Below are 17125 nucleotides of genomic sequence, written 5' to 3'. Positions count from 1 at the left end.
AGCACAAGGAAAAAAAAAATTGTAGAATGTAGCAATTGCTTCGTAGCAATTTAATTATTGAAGTGCAGTTTCTTCAATACATTAACTTGGCAATTTAATCAGTCTTTGGAGAGCTTTTGGCCGTCCATTACAGCGCTGCTTCAGCAGGCACAGCCTCTGCCTGCAGGGTTGGTGCTACACCAGGTGAACCCCGCAGAGCATCCCTCGGGTTAGCAGAGATTTGCTACAGTGGATACAGGGTGGGAAGGAGGATTTCACAGCAGTAACAAGCCTTCTACTTCTCTCTGCTTCGATTTGAAGATTCCAGAGACTCCATTAATTATATCATCCCAATACGGACCATGATGCTACTGCGCATCATGGCTTCCCAAGGGGCTGGTGTAGGTTGGGCTGTAGAGCCAATACAAAGTTAATAGCCTCCCTACACTTATTTAGACTTGCCTAAACTTGTGTGGGCTTGTGAAGAAGAATTTAGGACTATTTTATTAGGATCAAATTATGAGAGTCTCACCCATTCTGAATAGCATTTTATTGCCCTTTTCATTCATCAGAATTTAAGCGGGCAATTTTTGTAGCAACATACAACTCTGCAGTTGTGCCAGGGTCTGGCCCAGCTATCTACATCTGCAAAACAAATTTCAGTTTTCATGCAGTGATTACAGCCATCAATCTCAAACTCTCACCGCCTATTAACTTAATAGATTGTTCTGGATGTCTGGATCTGCAATTCCAATACCACTAATGCTCATCAAAACTTTGAGAGATCAAAGATCAAAACTTCACCTTAAGAAATTAATCCATTTTTTAGACTAGGAATCAATTTGTTGATTGACTCTTAACACACCTCCCACTAAAGGTAATTCACTGTTACCTGTGCCCTTCTAGAAAAAGTCTGTATTACTGATTGACGGCTTGAGAGGTAAAAATCTCATTATTAAATTCCCGATTAACAAAACGTTATCAAGGTAACATTAGCCAAGCTAATGGACAGATTATGAAATTTTCATATAAATTCTTTTTTTCAAGGTAGTTCTTTATATTTACCTCCTAAGGAAAAAAGGACTCACCTACTAGTCCTGTGCTGAGCCCCCACCATTCCTGGAATGGTGTCCTGTCCTCTGCAGAGAGCCCACAGAAAAGCTTCTCTTGGGCTGAAGAAAGGACTACTCATTTTTGGCAGCCTTTCAGTGAGTCTCCCTTCCACCTGCATTAATGATTTGATTGGAAATTTTTGCCATGTAAGTGGGAATTACTTCTAATCCTCAAATTATTAGACTACTTAGCATCCAGGAATGATTTTTGAAGCTAAAAAGAAAAGTTTTAAATGAGTTTTGAAATATTCTTCTGAAGACTAATATAATAGCATAACTATTGGATTTTTTAATAAAAACCCATCAGTTTGAATTAATATATTTATATTAATGGATTCTCTGTCTATGCTGAGCCTTGGGATGTTCTTACTTCAAGCCAAACTTTTCAAATATTAACCAGGAAGAAAGGGAGTTTGTCTACAATGCACAGTTATCAGGAGACCAAGGCAAAGTTAGTCTACCAAAGGTGATGGGATTAATAATGACATTTATGCTGCAGGAATTTAATTAGACTGAAAAAGAATTTGTAGTAAAGATGTCACAATAACTCAAGACAAAATGAAAATCGGTCCAAAGGCATTCGGTCCTTAATTAGTTTGGGAGCAGTAGATTAAAGATAAACTTAGAAAAATTGGTGGAGTGATTGGCTATTAGGGGCCACTAGAACGTATAATGTCACATTAGATTTTTTTTCGCTTTCTGATGCTTTTAGATAAGACCAAATGCAAAATTTTTTTAAAAATACAGGAGCTCATACTTTTTTCTTTCTCCAAAAGATCAAATGCTTTTGCTTTTAATAAAACCTCACAAGCCTTGGTTGTTGACGCTGATCTTTTTTCCTAAACATCATGAAATAATGAGCGGCACGACACCTTAGTAATATATTGAAAATGGCAACTCTGTGCAGATGACATTCAGTTCATGCGTACTGCCTTTTGAAAAACCAGGGAAAAAAGGTGTTTCTGATCATCTATAGTGAGTTACTTCCTTGGTGTTGATTTGTTCCGTGCAAAACACATGAAAGGACTAACGAAGCAGAAAGTTCGTAAAAGAACCAGGAAGATTTTAAATGCTGTTGATTGATCTGCTCGTGTTCACGTTTAGGTAGGAACAAAAGGAGATCTGTGCAAAACATCTTGCGGTCACCAGTAAATGGATTGTAAAGCTGTGGGACTCTGGCAGAGCCGAGCCCTTGTGTCCTGCCTGGCCCCGGGATGCCGATGCCCTTAACATCAGAGCACCCAGCTGCTTCCCACCCCCACTGACGTCAACAGCAAACTCGTGCTGACTTTCAACTCTAAGCTCACAACGTGATATATTGACCAAGCAAACACAGAAACCAAACACTTAGGTCATTCAAACGTTCTCATTTTATGCTCTTATTAAAGGAAGAGACCTGAAGGAGGAAGTAAGTTCACCCAGACCAACATCCTGGGAAGCTGCCCCCCCTCTGACCAGGAAGCTATCTGTCCAGCATCTGGACCATCCAACAACCAGGACCCTTTGCCACAAAACCTCTCCCTGACTTCGGTACCAAACCAAGTCAGGCGAGTGGCCTGTCCTTCATCTTCCAGTAGTATTCATTTCAAACAAAAAGTCGAGGAAAAACCCACAGAAAAGACAGTAACGTACTGTCTGCCTGATTTGGTGAAGGAACCTTAACCCTGCATCCCGTGGGATGGCTTTAATGGCCTGCTTTGATTTCACGTAATGCATTTTCTTCTATTTTATCCCAAGTGAAAGAGACTCAGCAGATTAGGGAAATTCAAAATTAGGAAGAAAATACATTTAGTAGAAAAATCTAGCATTACATAGATTGTAAATGTCCTAATAGTAATAGCAGAGTCTATTTTGAGACTGTTATTCGACTATATTCCTGCTTTAAACACTTCCTGCATCAAATCCTACCTAAAGCAAGAACACAGCGAACAAAGCAAAAGAGAAGCTCTCCCTAATTTGCATTCAAAGTGGTTAATTTGCTGGACTGACTAATGGATTGCTTTTTATTGTAAACTTCATGCAACCATATCGACACTAATTTCTCATCTACAGAAACACCCAACAGCCGTGCTAGATTCCTATCTGCCCACTGCGTCCCTGTGACCATCTACAGTGCCTCATTAGCATCAACACACCGTGTTTGAAATAAAAGCAAACCTGCGCTTGCCTAACATGGAAATTATGGTCTTGAACTGTCCACCTTCAAAAATTCCTCTCTCTTTGCCCTTACTCAAGGACAGAGACATTTCCCCCTTCTTCAGGATAGCTTAAAATGCTGTTCTCAGCCTTTCGGTGCTCAGTGCATATGGTGCTCCCCACGCCATCTCCCACTGCAATCTTTCTGCCACTTTCCTCACTGGCCCCGGGCTTTCTGTACAGGTGCTGCAGCAGACTGCTTCTTTACTGCTGATTTGTGCTGTCATTATTCACTCTCTCTTCTCTTCTGCTTGGCTCGAGTCATGCTGGTTTCTTCTATGCTGGATTGTTAAACTAAAGTATGAATAGCTTCCTTCAAAAAAAAAAAAACAAACCAGAAAAAGGCAGTGTTTAATCAGTTAGGCTTTTCTTTCAACCTTTCATAGGGTCAAAATAGGTTGAAGGTTTTTTTCACCTGTATCTAAACGTTTTCATTATGGGAAAGGAGTAAATGACATTACATACATCACCAATATGAGCGAGTACTGCTGTGAATTTTGGAGTACAATTCCCACAGCCAGCGGGGTGAGGGATTTAGTCTCGCTAGCGCATAAGACAGATTACAGTTTCCCCAAGCCTCACTTTGTTTTGGTTCCTTTATTAGAATCAGGCGAGATTTCTGAGCGAGGAGCTAAACCGAAGCGTCAGTAGGTGATGTGTGTCGGGCAGGGAGGTCAGCGTTTATACCCATCTCCTCCAGGTCACGTCTTCTCAGCAGCCTTGCAACGCTGGTCCAGCAGTGGCACAAGGAGCATCACTTGTCCAGGAAGCTTAGCGGGATGGAGAAAAAGACAATTCTTCTATCACGAGTAGGCAGGGAAGAGGGCAACCACGGCAGATGGCAGAGAAGAAACACACAGTGGCTTGTGCTGGATGACTAGCTGTCAGTTAGCTTTTCTGGAAAAAACAACAGAATTGCCATATAATTACACGCATCTCTCATGCTTTCTCTTTTGCCCTGCGTGGAGAATCCATCTTTGCAACCTTTGGAGGACTAGAGGCACAAAAAGAAAGGTGCCGCACCGGCGAGGCGCACCGCCGGCGTCCCACGAGAGCAATCGGGTTGCGCGGTGCTGGGCAGCGGCGTGGCTGGGCGCTGCTGGCTCCTTCGCTGGCTGGTTTAAAGGGAGCTCTGACCTCTCTGCCCTGCCCCGCCACCTCTTTCACCACGACACATCGCTCAGCCAACACTGAGCGTATCTTTGAAAGCCCGGTATGCGCAAGTCTTGTACTTCTAATGTCACGGTCCAAGTTAGAGCAGAGAGTTTAGAGTTTACTCTCTTTAACATCTTCTGTAAAATTAATTACTGGTCATTTGACAACATAAATTGACATTATGATAAAGTTTCTAAAAATGCAATTAGTTTAATTCTTTAAAATTACTGTCTGTACACAGTATTGAGTTCTTTGCTGCCTTGCACCTCCCTTAATGCTGTACTCGGTGAGTATGAGGCAGGAAAGAATTTAACCTCTCGTATATAAGTAGCATGCACTTATTTCCTTAGGGAACTGACCCGATCTAGAGCACTGGCTATTTATAACACATTAAAAAATAAATCACGAGGCAGAAGGGTAGAAAGGCTATTAAGAAAGGCTATATTTGTTGATAAAACAAGAAAAAGTAACACAGCTGTGGATTCCCCTACAAAGTTACCTTCACAGCGTGCTGTAAATTTTAAATTGTTACTAAAACTGTGCATTACAACAAGGCAACTCCCCGCAACGGGCACAGCAATGCCGCATGGTCAGAGCCAACCGCCCGTCGTACGCTCATTCATCCAACCTTGAACGATTTCTTCCCCCTTTGGCCTACGGGATTTGAGGGCATTGCTCAGGACGAGTTCTCTCTTGAATGAGGTGGCCTCGTCCGCACCGCACACCCACCGGGACCCATGGCGATGTCGGTGCAAGATAGCCGAGACGATACCAGAGGTGTTTCACAGCTCATCAGAGCTGTGGGACAGCACGACGATGGGAATACGCAGTGCCTCTGTGACAGCAGCCCTGGAGAGTTTTCTCTTGGAGGAAAACTAGCTGGCTCACTCCAAAACAGCATCTAGCACGGACAGTCAGATGGCGAAGACCAAGAACAAACAACGGAGTGAAGTTATTTGGCAACGCAGACGGGCCCTGAGTAATTTCTTGGATCTGGTCTTCAAACACAGTGTGACAGTCAGGGCTACAGTCAGGATTTAGAAGAGCTTTGCAAGGAGCAGACAGCGCATAAATGTGCCAAATATCCTCTTACCTCCTAACTCTCCTGTTTTCCCATCGCTTAGGTCTCGCCTGTTGCAGCGGTGGCGGTCAGCCAACCACGTGGCACGACGCAGCAGCTTGGAGACAACTCTTGTTATTTTGGTGGGGTGAGGGCACTGGAAAGTTTTTATTAAAGAAAAAATATCTAGGCGAGTTGAGGAAAGCTCAGTTTAAACTGGCTCCACTGGATAATCTTTGTGAATAACATCTGCATTTGGCCTGGAGCAGAAGAAAGATTAGAAATTTCCGATCATTAAGTCTCATGAATGCAGATCTCCAAGCGTCCCCCACAAGCCCAGAGCAGCGCTTGCTAACGAAACTACTTTTCACTCCGCCACATTCAAAGCAGGCAATTGCAGGAGAAGGCGGTCGCGGGCAACATTTGCCCACGGCGATGCATCTCGCCATCTTGGAGTCGGCGGGTGCGTGAGTCGTGGGACACACGTGATGCAGGGACCCCTGCAGCCAGACGGGAGGAGATGTCATTTCAAAAGGAACCCAAATTCTTTCGTTCTCTCCTTGTTTTACTGGAGAGCTACGAGCATTTGCCCCTTTTCATCCCCCTTGCTAACTTTTACCAGCAGAGAAAACCACTGAAGAATGACGCTTTAACAGAGAGACAGCTTACCTGCGCCAGCAAAGCGAGACTCAGAGTCTCCGCACCGACTCCTTATGATGAAATATTGGTAGAAGATACTGTAACACACAAAATTTAAAATCACTCAGCCCTTTATACACAAATCCTTTTTGTTCAACAGTAGCCTAGTGGTACCAGACCACTTTTCTAACTTACATATGAATAAAATTGACTTTTCAAAGAAGACAAACATATCTTGTGAGAAATTTGAAAATAAATCTTTTTTTCAGTTTGCAATTTTTAATTTTTTTTTCCATTTGTCATTTTCAGCAGCACCTGGTGAAACAAAGGGTATAAGAAAATTATTTTTATTCTGAAGACATTATAACTTTTCAATCTTCCGTTCTTGTCCTGTGGCAAAAGGAGAAGGAAATAAAATAAATTGGAAGAAGAGTTTTGTTGCACCAGAATTACCCAAACCCACGATCGATGTTTTTCTAACAGGAAAATCTGAAAATTCAAAAGGCTTTCATGAAACACTGAAACAATATGCTGACAGAATACTTTTTCAGTCAAAACTTCACTGGGTCTACTCAACCACCCACACACGGTACATATATGTTCAGAAACTCGCTTCCAGCGTATGAGAAGGCCAGAGGGTTTTGTCTCAGTTAGTTGCTTTTTTCCCAGAATAAACTTTACACGTCTCTTGAGGCCTTTGCAATCGCTTTATGGGGCTACATAAACTCCCTGCTTCTCTTTGATGTGTTGAATCCATTTGCGTACCCTAACTGTAGGGCCGTGGTGGAGCTCCGCCAGCAGCTATCTAGCCCAAACAAGCCTTCTCGGCTGCACGACGGTGGGCACAACCGTGCTGCTGCGCCTTCTAGCTCAACCGCCAGGTAACCACGAGAAGTCCCTCCGTGACAGAAATCCCACTTGTACCCAACCTGTGCACCCAGCCAAGGCTCCTGTCCCGCACTCCACCGCTGCAGGCAACCACCTTTGTGAAGCGGTTTTGCTCCACCACCCAACACCCACCAGTTTGATGAATTTTGAAACTATTGCACACTGATCATTAGTGAAACTTGCTGTAACTATCTAATGACTGTGGTGAACGAAATCAAGCGGCATCCCAGGAGCCATCAGCTAATTATTTGGTATCTAATTAATGACAATTTATTTGTTGACCTCCTTGTCAAACTATGTGGACTTCTAATTAATTGATGAAAAGCTGAAACTACAAAGGGTGTGCTGAAGTTTTGCTTGGTCACCTTTGACAGAGAAGTGGTACGCACGTCTCTGGCACGTTGTGTAGAGTTCAGTGACACAGATCGAGACGAATCGGATCACAAAATGCTGCTAAGATGAACTTGGCAAGATTATGTGAGTAAAATATCATTGCCTGAAGCCTTGCCACCTTGCTGGGATAACATCCAATCTCTGATGTCAAGCTACATAAACCAAGCTAATGAGTGAGGAGCACCTAGATGGCCCAGGAAGGGGCACTCATTAGTCAGCGTGTAGCACGCTGTCATCTTGGTCAAAGGCACACTGATTTCTAGCCAGGAAGGGACAACTTGCCTTTGCAGGAGTGCCTTTTGGCTGAGTGGCAAAACCCAAAGGACAGCTAAAATAATTACTGGTCCTGTCGTGGAAGTTTCTCACACATGCGTTTTCATGGTGTGAATATAGCTTAGAGACTTGAGAGCCCTTTGGGGCTCTTCAGCAATAAATGAAACATTATACCATCCTCTAAGGTGTTTTAAGAGAAAAAAACAGCTGTGCATAGGTAGCAACCACACCTCACAGCCTACAGTCGAAAGGGAAGAAAGGGTGGCCAAAGTGGAAACATCTTCCTGTACAGGATATACTAATTTCTTTCCTTGAGCTCTCTCTTTCTCAATTGCACCTTTTATTGACAGATGCAAAGCAAGACTAATGAACTATTGATAACACCGGCACAAAGGATTATTAGACAAAGCAATTTTATTTGGTGGGCATTGATTTATATGTCACAACCACAGTACAAATGAAAATGGTAGTTTAGATAGATGAACTTGAATGCTAAACAGGTGGCCACCCTGTTTATTCCTAGTACCTGGCGTAAATGCACATATATTTCCATGTACCTCTGCATACTCCATATACTTATATATACGCCTGCAGATCTTCTAGATAATGAATGGTATTTAGAGAGGAATCTAAAGCAACCCAAACATTCAAACAGGGATGCTGTTTTGAAAGGGCAGGAATCTTAATAAGGCATCGTAGTGAATAGTTTTAATTTGAACCAGTGATTGCCAAACACACAAAAAAGAGCTGTCCAGGCACAGAGGGAATCTACACGTAAAAATACCTGAAAAGAAAGGGCTCGTCCTAGAGTGCCTTAAGCAGCCTATAATAAGTATGAAATTTGCTGGCCTGAGAAAGAGAGCAGGCTGAAGCAGAAGGACGGGTTTTACCATTTTACTGCAGGCACACAACCGCAGACCTGTCCACCATCCGCCCCCGGCAACATCCAGAAACTCCGTCCACGGCCCCTTGGAGAGCTGGAGCCTGTCCAGAGCCAGCAAAGCCGCTGATTAGCATCTACAAGGAAATAAACTCTGTCTGATCCTGAGAACCAGGCAGACACGGCATCCGAATTTTAATTCTTATCTTCTGTGGCATTCGTCTGACATTTAATTTGATGGCAACTGCCGCGTTAAGGACCGTCTTAGCCCAGATGGAATTATGAAAACAGTGGCGAAATTTATTCACTTACCCTGGTGAATCCGCAGGGAAATTTCAAAGACTAAGACACAGAAGCCTATTTTTGCTGGCTTTCCAATGGCAAATGGGTAGCCAGCACCCATTTTTGTCTTTAAAAGCTTCCTCTAGCCCTCCTGGTGAGGAATCAATCATCTCTTAAAAAGAGCTGCCATTGGCCTCACCACCGTCATGATTAATACTCAAATCCCTTCAGATCACAAGCTCAGATAAAACATTATGAAGGGCACATACACAAGAAATGATCCAACGATGCTAAGGCAAAAACAATCCCCAGGATTTCCAAGAGAAGGCTGTTCCACTTGCAGTTTCAGCCTGGAAAATAGTGAAATAAAATCACACTTTAATTAACTTTTAAAGGAAAAAGGTTTAGTTTTGTTTTTTTTTTTTAAATACAAGGTGCAACAGCGGGACACTTCCCCTACCTTAGGCTCTGTTAAACATGACACTCAAAAGCCAACTCCAATACTCTACGGATTAAATTCTTCTCTGGAAGCCAATTCATTCCCATCGTTATTACTGGTATAAAGCTGTGAGGTTTTTTGCTTTCCCCCCCTTTTTCCCCATGCTAGAACTAGATTAAACTGGCACTTCAGGATGCTGAGCTGCAGTTTCAGCTGATCTCTGTGGTTCACAGAGATTTATCAAAAATGACAAGATTCAACATCTAGGAGATGTCTCATAGTGCCCAGGAGCTCAAAGAAGATGCAGCAGTTCCAACAGTAACCAGAGAGAGATAAGGGAAGTGTTAGAAAAAGAACCTTGTGGTCCTTGAAAATCAAAGATCCAACACAAACGAGAAGATGCTGTGCTGATCAGCACTGTCCATTAGTGGGCAAGAAAGAGTCACTGCCTGCCTCCTCAAACTGAAAAAGCAGGGAAAGCTGCCCTTCATTTCAGCTCCGAGGGTTGTTATAAACTTCCTCGAAGTTACCTGTCAGAGCCTCCGAGATGCAGAGGTTTTCTCCCGTTCCATTTGCAAGCAGCGTGGTATTTTCTAGCAAGTGATGAGTGTCTATTTGTGACCACTTCTTCTAAGTTAAGCTACCACTGCAATAATGAAACTAATATTCCATAGGTGCATTCTCTTTTGGACAAATGTGCATGTAAAGCAAATTATGATATATTTGGAAAAGGCTAAGAAAAAATGGGAATATCTGTACAGGGAATACTCATGAACCACAAAATCACCTCCTCTGCATAATCAGCCTTCACTTGGATAACCCACCCTGTCTAAACTAATACTCAGGATTGACAACCACCTTTCACCCAGACTGCATCATTTCTACTAAAATTAACTTAAAGCAGGCGGGAGGGAGGCACGGACAGAGGCGGAATGTCACCATCTCAGAAGCAGCGGCATCCTTTCCCTGCGCCAGCACAGGACCAAACACACCCTCTGCTCTGCTGCTGCAGAAGCCCTTCTCACACAGAAATTAAACACAGACAACCTGGGGCTATTTCCAAACCACACAGTGAGCCAGGCAGGACTCCGCAGAGAGAGACTGGCTGCCTTTTCCCTCTTGATTCCTGCAATGAAAGCTAAGGGAAAAGCTATGGATTCGTACAATGAAAGTTAATTTAATCGGAAGCAGCAACACGTGGTGCTCTGTATTATCCCTGTAATTTCTCTTTAGCGGTGCTGGGCCCTTCATGCACGTGGCAGGTCTCTGCGTGGTCTCTCTCCATGTCGTGGCCTGTACTTTCCCCTGCGACTGGCTGCCCTTTCAGCACATCAGGCATCCTCATGTGCTTGTCTGCAGTCAAGGGAGCATTGCTCTTCGTTACACTTCTTGCCTTTCACTTCTACTACCTTTCATTTAGGTCTATTTTAGAAAGGGCTTATTCCAAGGTTGTACACAATAACAAAGAGATAACCTAAAAAAAAATAATTCACTATCATGGTACATAAACTCAACTGCCTCAAGTCCGCTCCAGTATTTCATTAGTTATTTCACATGCATAAACTGAACTGAAGTACCTAGAGCTGTAGACAAGGGCACTGAATATAATCACAGCAAGGTATGAGAGCAGCCAGGTTTCTTCTAATAAATAACAATTATAATAAACCCCTATAAGAGACACCCATTACAAAGCAATAAGCTTGCGTAGCACAAAGGAATCTGAAGAAGACAGCGCCCCAGTAGGAGAAGTCCTGCACTCAGGTAGGACTTTGTCCTGATTTCCTAATTCCTTCAGAGAAGTCAAAGGGAAATTCCTCCACAAAGAAACAACGTGCTGGCCATCCTCCCCTTCCTCCCACGCGTCGAGACCTTCTCCTTTAGAGATTTGGAAATAGCCTAAAGCAGTTAGGCTAATCCAGGAGAGAGTGAAATGGAAATAACTCCCATAAGACCTTTGGGAAAGCTTAATCCAATCTTCTCTTGTGAACTAGATATTATTCCTCTTTTACTTGCCTTCAGTAGTGATAAACTGCAGACAAAAGAGATAAGGGACTCACACACCTCACATTTAACCACTCATAGTAAATACACTTCTCGCTTTTGCTTATCTTACAGCCTAGTATGGATTTCCTTTTAGTAACCTCCTGAATTACAATCAAATTATACTTTCAGGGCCATTGAACTGCATGACTTGCAATGCCTTAATGGGTTCTGTTCCGGCTCCTCAGGAAGGACTTGTAATCCCTGTCGTCTTCTATATTTCAGTCAGACTAAAGGATATGCTTCACTGCTATGCAGAATAGCACGTACCTTGAACTTACTGGAGTAAGTTCCGTGCAAACAGTGCATGGGCGAGTAAACTGCGTCTTATAAGAAAAATTTTAATAGCGTATGTTTCTTCTTTTGCCTTACAGTGACAGTACAGGGTTTGAACAGCACAGTAATTCCAAAAACTCTTTCAGACATTTATTCAGTTTGATTTAAGGGCGCAAAGTCTACGTGCCAGGTGCCGGCTGCTCTGCAAACTATTTGAAAATAAATGAAAGCGTCAATGCCCAGAAATGGTGCAGTGTGCCACGTTCCTCTTGACACCACTGGCAGCATACCTTCGATGTGCTTTCATCCTACGATGAAGAAATTGGTGCTTTGTTACTCACGGGCTACATAGCAAAGGAAATACTGGACCTGGTCTCTAGCTGCCTTTGCTGCACTGAAATAAATTTTTGAATCATATAAACATTTAGGTAATTGAAATAAGAGAAAGGAAGAAAAAACACAATCTAAAAGTCCTAAAGAGACCTCTTGCAGGACTGATCGCTCTCCCCTGAATTTTGAAGGTCAGGATGGCGTCCAAGACAAATGTGCTGATTCGTCACAAGTCAGTTCCGATGCACAGCTCTCCTCCTCCTCCCGGCTCCCCCACTAAGGAGCCACCACGAAAAACAGAAAACATTTATATATTTCTATTACGCACACAGGACTAAGCTAAGAGCTACAGCAGTGCGCAGCTCCTCGCCCGTGCTGTGACGCAGCAAGATATTCCCGCAGTAAGTATATTCTCTCGTCCGTGTTTGCAGCCAGGATATCCTGCCACCTCGTAGGGATCCTCGGGCCAAGATTCCAGTCATCTGTGTGGCCGGTTACTTCTTCAACCGGGCAGATGCTGGGGGAGAGGCACTCGGCTGGTTTTGGAAATCAAATCTCTCAGGGTGTTTTATGCTGACTTCCTGATGAGTTTCACCAAGTAACTTTTCCGTCTCCCTCCCCCAGTATAGAGGTACTAGCCTGCAATTACACCCAGTAATAAGATAACTGGTGATAACTTCTCTTTTCGACAAGGTATTTCCCAGGACAGTTCAATGAATACATGAATAAGCAAGTATAGCGGTAGATTAAGGGATTATTGACATAATGGAGTAAGGAATAAAATGAGGTATTGAGATTTTGACGTACTTCAAGACAGTGGAATAATCATCTGCTGCTGAAAACAGATCATTTTTGGAGGGTTTACATGACATCTCCAGCAAAAGATCACAGGAGGTATCTCTGAATACTCCCTCCATTGATAAACTCCATTGATAGCAAATCAGCACTATATAAATAATTAAGAAATTCTGCTTAGAAGACAAAGCATGTAGAAAAATTGCTTAACTTTCAAATTTGGCACCAGTTAAAGCAAGTGCACTGTACCGCAGCAAACGCCCCTCCCCCAGCCCCAAACACAGAAGAGCTGGAATAAACTGAGCTGATTTTAAAAGTTTCCATTGGTTTGAGCAAAATCACCTTTGCTGAGGGCATTCCCACTTGGGCGTGAACTTCTGTGCAGTGGGGTACCTTACTTCCACTGACTTTGCTCAACATCTTGAAGACCAACAGTACCTACAAGAAACAAGGTATTTAACAGGTTACGAACATGCAGAGAGTTTGGCCAGTGCAAGACGTTATTTTCAAACAAATTAAACTACAAGGAAGCTTAGATCTAGAGAGGACCTGAAAGGATCTCAGTTATGCGAAAATCCACTCCTGTACCTAACAAAGTAGCTCTTATTTAGCAGCTCCTACAGCTACTGCACCGAAACGATCAGCAGAGGCAGCAGGACATTATTTAGCATCGCGGTGGTTCACGCAGTCTGAAGGCACACCAAGGAGTGGTGAGGACAGTTTGGACGGAAGAACATCTGTGCCTTCAAAGAGGAGAAAAACAGGAAGACTTGCCTTGTACAGGAACCAAGCACGCGGCGTGTAAAAGTAACCAAGTTTGAGGTGTCAGGCTCCCCACCACGCCACCACCGTCAGGAGTGTGGAAGTCACCCCCTCCACCGCTCCACCGGAGGGGACAGCCTGCACCCCTCACCAGGTGACGGTGGGGACCTTCCTCCATGCGCCAGCACAGCGACCTTGGGAAGCCGGCAGCCTGTGACACTCATGCTTTTCAGCTAAGTACTTAATCACTAGGTTCACTAAGAAAAATCACACGCTCCGGAGATCATCAGAGTAGGAACCTCCTCTGTCTGCAGCTGCTAGGTGGGAGATACAAATCTCTCTTCTCCCTTTGTTCCATCAAGCTTCTTTTAAAATGTTATTGTGTTTTTTCCAACTGTATTCCCAATAAGCCGTCAGGTAAGAAATAGTGTTTGCCAGCCCTGAAAAGAAGTAATCTTTGCTGGCAATATAATTTATCAGGACAGGGGAAAAAAAAAGTGTTCAAATAACACGTAGGAGGAAATTTCCCTGTAAGACAATTTGAAGAGTTGTTGACAGGCACCAGATAAACGGAGAGAAGCGCTGGATGCCGCGTGCTGAGCGGAGAAGAGAGGGCATGGTTTTCAGACACACTGGTTTAAAATGGAAAATTAATTTCTTTCTGACTGGGTCCAAAGTGCTTTGCATCCTCACCTTCCTTTAAACACCTCGGGATACGAGTCTGCTGAGCGCAGTGTGTGATGAGAAGCGATACAGCAAAGGGGGGATATTTCCAAACGCTGTGGGGTCACGGTGGCCCTTCCGACATTCACACACCGTGTGTATTTGACCGCAATAGTCGTTATTTGTGACACTCAGTCCGGGGAGGAAGACAACCTCCACCATTTATGAGTTTATTTAAGGCCTCAGTCAGGTGGTAGGATTTCTGCTAGCCAAATCTTGCACTAGTTTTTCCCAACATTAACGTTTCTGATAACAAAACAAATCGCCACGGATGTGTTCTACCTTAAAACAGACATGCTGCATTCACATCAGCAGAAAATGGGTGAATATTAAAATATGCATCATGAATATTCAAGTACATTTGCAAATGAAGAGACTTCAACTGTGTCCTTGTCCTTTGTGTGTTTTCCACAAATATTGAAAAGCGAATTTTCCTGGGAGAAACGTTCATCAGAACATAAAGTTTTTTAAGAAGTAACTCACTCAAGTTACAGTAAATATTCATAAAACAGATACTTTAAATTGGTGTGTATTCGCAGGAGAGAGTTGATTCTAGGAACCTCCAATTAGGCAGCAGAAACTTTTCCTACGGCCTCCTCGGAAAAGTACTACAGCAAAAGGCTCATTTTGATAAATTATTCAGCACAGATTTTTGAAATGGCAAATATAAATGTGAGAAAAAGACAAACTTCATCCGTAAATTATTCACTCGGCATTGTGAGGGGAGGAAACGCCGCAGCAAGCCAAGCTAGAAGCACCGGCTACGCCTAAGTCAAGCATATTAACTGTGTGCGACCAACACGTCTCCCTGAAAGCTCTAAACTGGGGCGCCCAGCCCAAGAATCTTCCTAATTAAAGTAATTTCTAATAACCTAATCTTGCATCTTGATGCTCAGCGACATGTCAGGGTGGTGGGTTTCTGTGCACAAATCCCCATGGCCACCAACTCCAGCCGCCTCCATCCCCTACCTTAAACTAAGAGCTAGCTACGTGTTTCGTCTTTAAAATAGACAGAATCATCCCTTTTGCTTTCGTCGCTGCTCGCGCTGTGACCGCTTCAGAGGATATTGCTGTTCTGTCAGCACCTATGGTAAGACGCCTCCAAACCCTAACAGTGTCTAAAGCATTAGCAACAACAAATATTTAGCCTTTCAGTCTAATCATGATAATAACGGGGCGTGAAAACTTGCCCGTGTAATTCCACCTGGAGGCTTTCTTCTACGTGCAAAACACTGCACAATTCTCCAGTTTGGTTAGATTTCCTCAAGCAGGTATCTAATAACCTTCAAACAAACCAAATTCATAATACTACCAGATGCGTTCATTTCTCTTTTCATGGGAATATGGCATGAAAGGTCTATGGGTAGGAGGTAATGCCACCAGCAAGTACTGTTTCGCTGGTTTGAAAGTGGAGCTTCAAATATCCTGGCCTGCCTCTGAATTTAATTCAATTTACAAAATATTTTTTGTTTACAGAATGACTTGACAAGGATAATTAGGCTAAAAACATGCCTGACTATTCTAAACGCTCTCTGTCAAGCATATAGGCTAACACCTTTTTTTAAGAATTCTCTGTTTTTCAAGGGAGATACAATTGTATTAGAAGCAGGACGTAGGTGGCTCATTTTTCCCTCCCTACATTCCCTTTGGCAGTAGTTTGAAACAACATTCATCAAACAGTATAAAAAAGCTGAAAGAAATTAATTAAGCAACCTAGGAGGAAAATAAGACGGCTTTTCAACAGTACTTGGATTATTCAGTCTTACGGTGCTGCATATTGTAATTTTCTGAGCAGAAAAGGCAGAATAATGCCGTACCTCCGCACAACTGTGAAACATCACATTTTGAACATCGCTGTTGGTAAAGTAAGCTCTTGTCCCTGGGTCCTTGCAGCAGGACCCCGAATGGCCAGCAAGGCAAACGGCCACTGAAATTCCTTCTTCGCGGCAGCTCCCCTGCGGGAGGCACCGAGGTTTTTCAGGTCCTTCCGACATTCCTCCTGCCTTAAGGGCTGAGAGCGGAGATGGTAACGCCATGTTTCAATTCAATCGTATCAGATGATCCAAATCCTGTTTTTTAAAAATCTCTGTTGTTCTATAGCGTTTAAAATTAACGTTGTCCAAGTTTTGTACAGCAGCCACAGGCGTGCACTGCGGAGCCTGTTTCCAGCTCTCCACCTGTAAAGAGAATTAACCTCGTGCGATATACGCCATTGCATGCACTCCCATTCCCACTCCGTGTACCGCTAAAGTATCCTCTGCCTGTTTTCACTTCTCCAACTATACCGAGATCACTAACTTATCCAAGTAAGGTGGTCAGGGCTCTCCTTATCCCAAGCTCTAATTTAATTAAACCAGTAACATCACCAGCAGAAGCGGCACAGTGAATTAGTTTGTGGCCTTTCCAGCACAAGCCAGAGGCACAGTCCTCCCCACGCGGAGCTGAGCAGGTGGGAAGTTGTTCAGCCATTTAGCTCCGCCGGACCGCAGCCGGCGCTCGCTTTGTGGCACGGCTCGGGGAACACAAACCGCCGGCTGCCCTGCTTGGCTCCCGGTGCGGCGGCATGCACCGCGCCAAGGGACGGGGCACGGCACACCGCTGCCCTCCCTGCGACCTGCCGAAATAACCGGCGTGGGCCCGACGCTCGCAACAAACCTCCGACGTACATGGTCTAAAGGAATCCTAACATAATGGGAGACTGTTCATGAAACTAAATTCCATGTATCTAAACCAAATACACTTAAGTCAAAAAAAAAAAGGTTACGAAAACTTGTGCATAAAGACCCTCGTATCTATTTTTGATTGCAGGGAGACTCCCAGCTACTTTATTGAACACAGTCAGGTAATCCTCAATTTCATGTTTGTATTAGCAGTTCCTCAAGGTGATAACAAAGGAAAGACCA

At 43.6% G+C, this 17125-nt stretch overlaps 1 long non-coding RNA gene across 1 annotated transcript in view; it reads right to left on the bottom strand.

Annotated features, from left to right (window-relative positions):
* Positions 1–8094: 8094 nt before the first annotated feature.
* LOC135313788 (uncharacterized) overlaps positions 8095–17125 on the bottom strand; it is a 272793-nt gene continuing 263762 nt past the window's right edge. Inside the window, exons 7-12 of the long non-coding RNA XR_010373283.1 lie at positions 16040–16399; positions 13080–13175; positions 12096–12218; positions 9827–9942; positions 9127–9207; positions 8095–8712 (exon numbers count right to left, since the gene is read on the bottom strand). This is a non-coding gene — a long non-coding RNA (uncharacterized LOC135313788). The remainder of the gene's footprint in view (positions 8713–9126; positions 9208–9826; positions 9943–12095; positions 12219–13079; positions 13176–16039; positions 16400–17125) is intronic.

This window comes from Phalacrocorax carbo, chromosome 6 (assembly GCF_963921805.1).
Source record: "Phalacrocorax carbo chromosome 6, bPhaCar2.1, whole genome shotgun sequence".
NCBI lineage: Eukaryota > Metazoa > Chordata > Aves > Suliformes > Phalacrocoracidae > Phalacrocorax > Phalacrocorax carbo.
The sequence above is the reverse complement of the archived record's forward strand: the minus strand, read 5'-3'. Positions and strand labels throughout refer to the sequence as shown.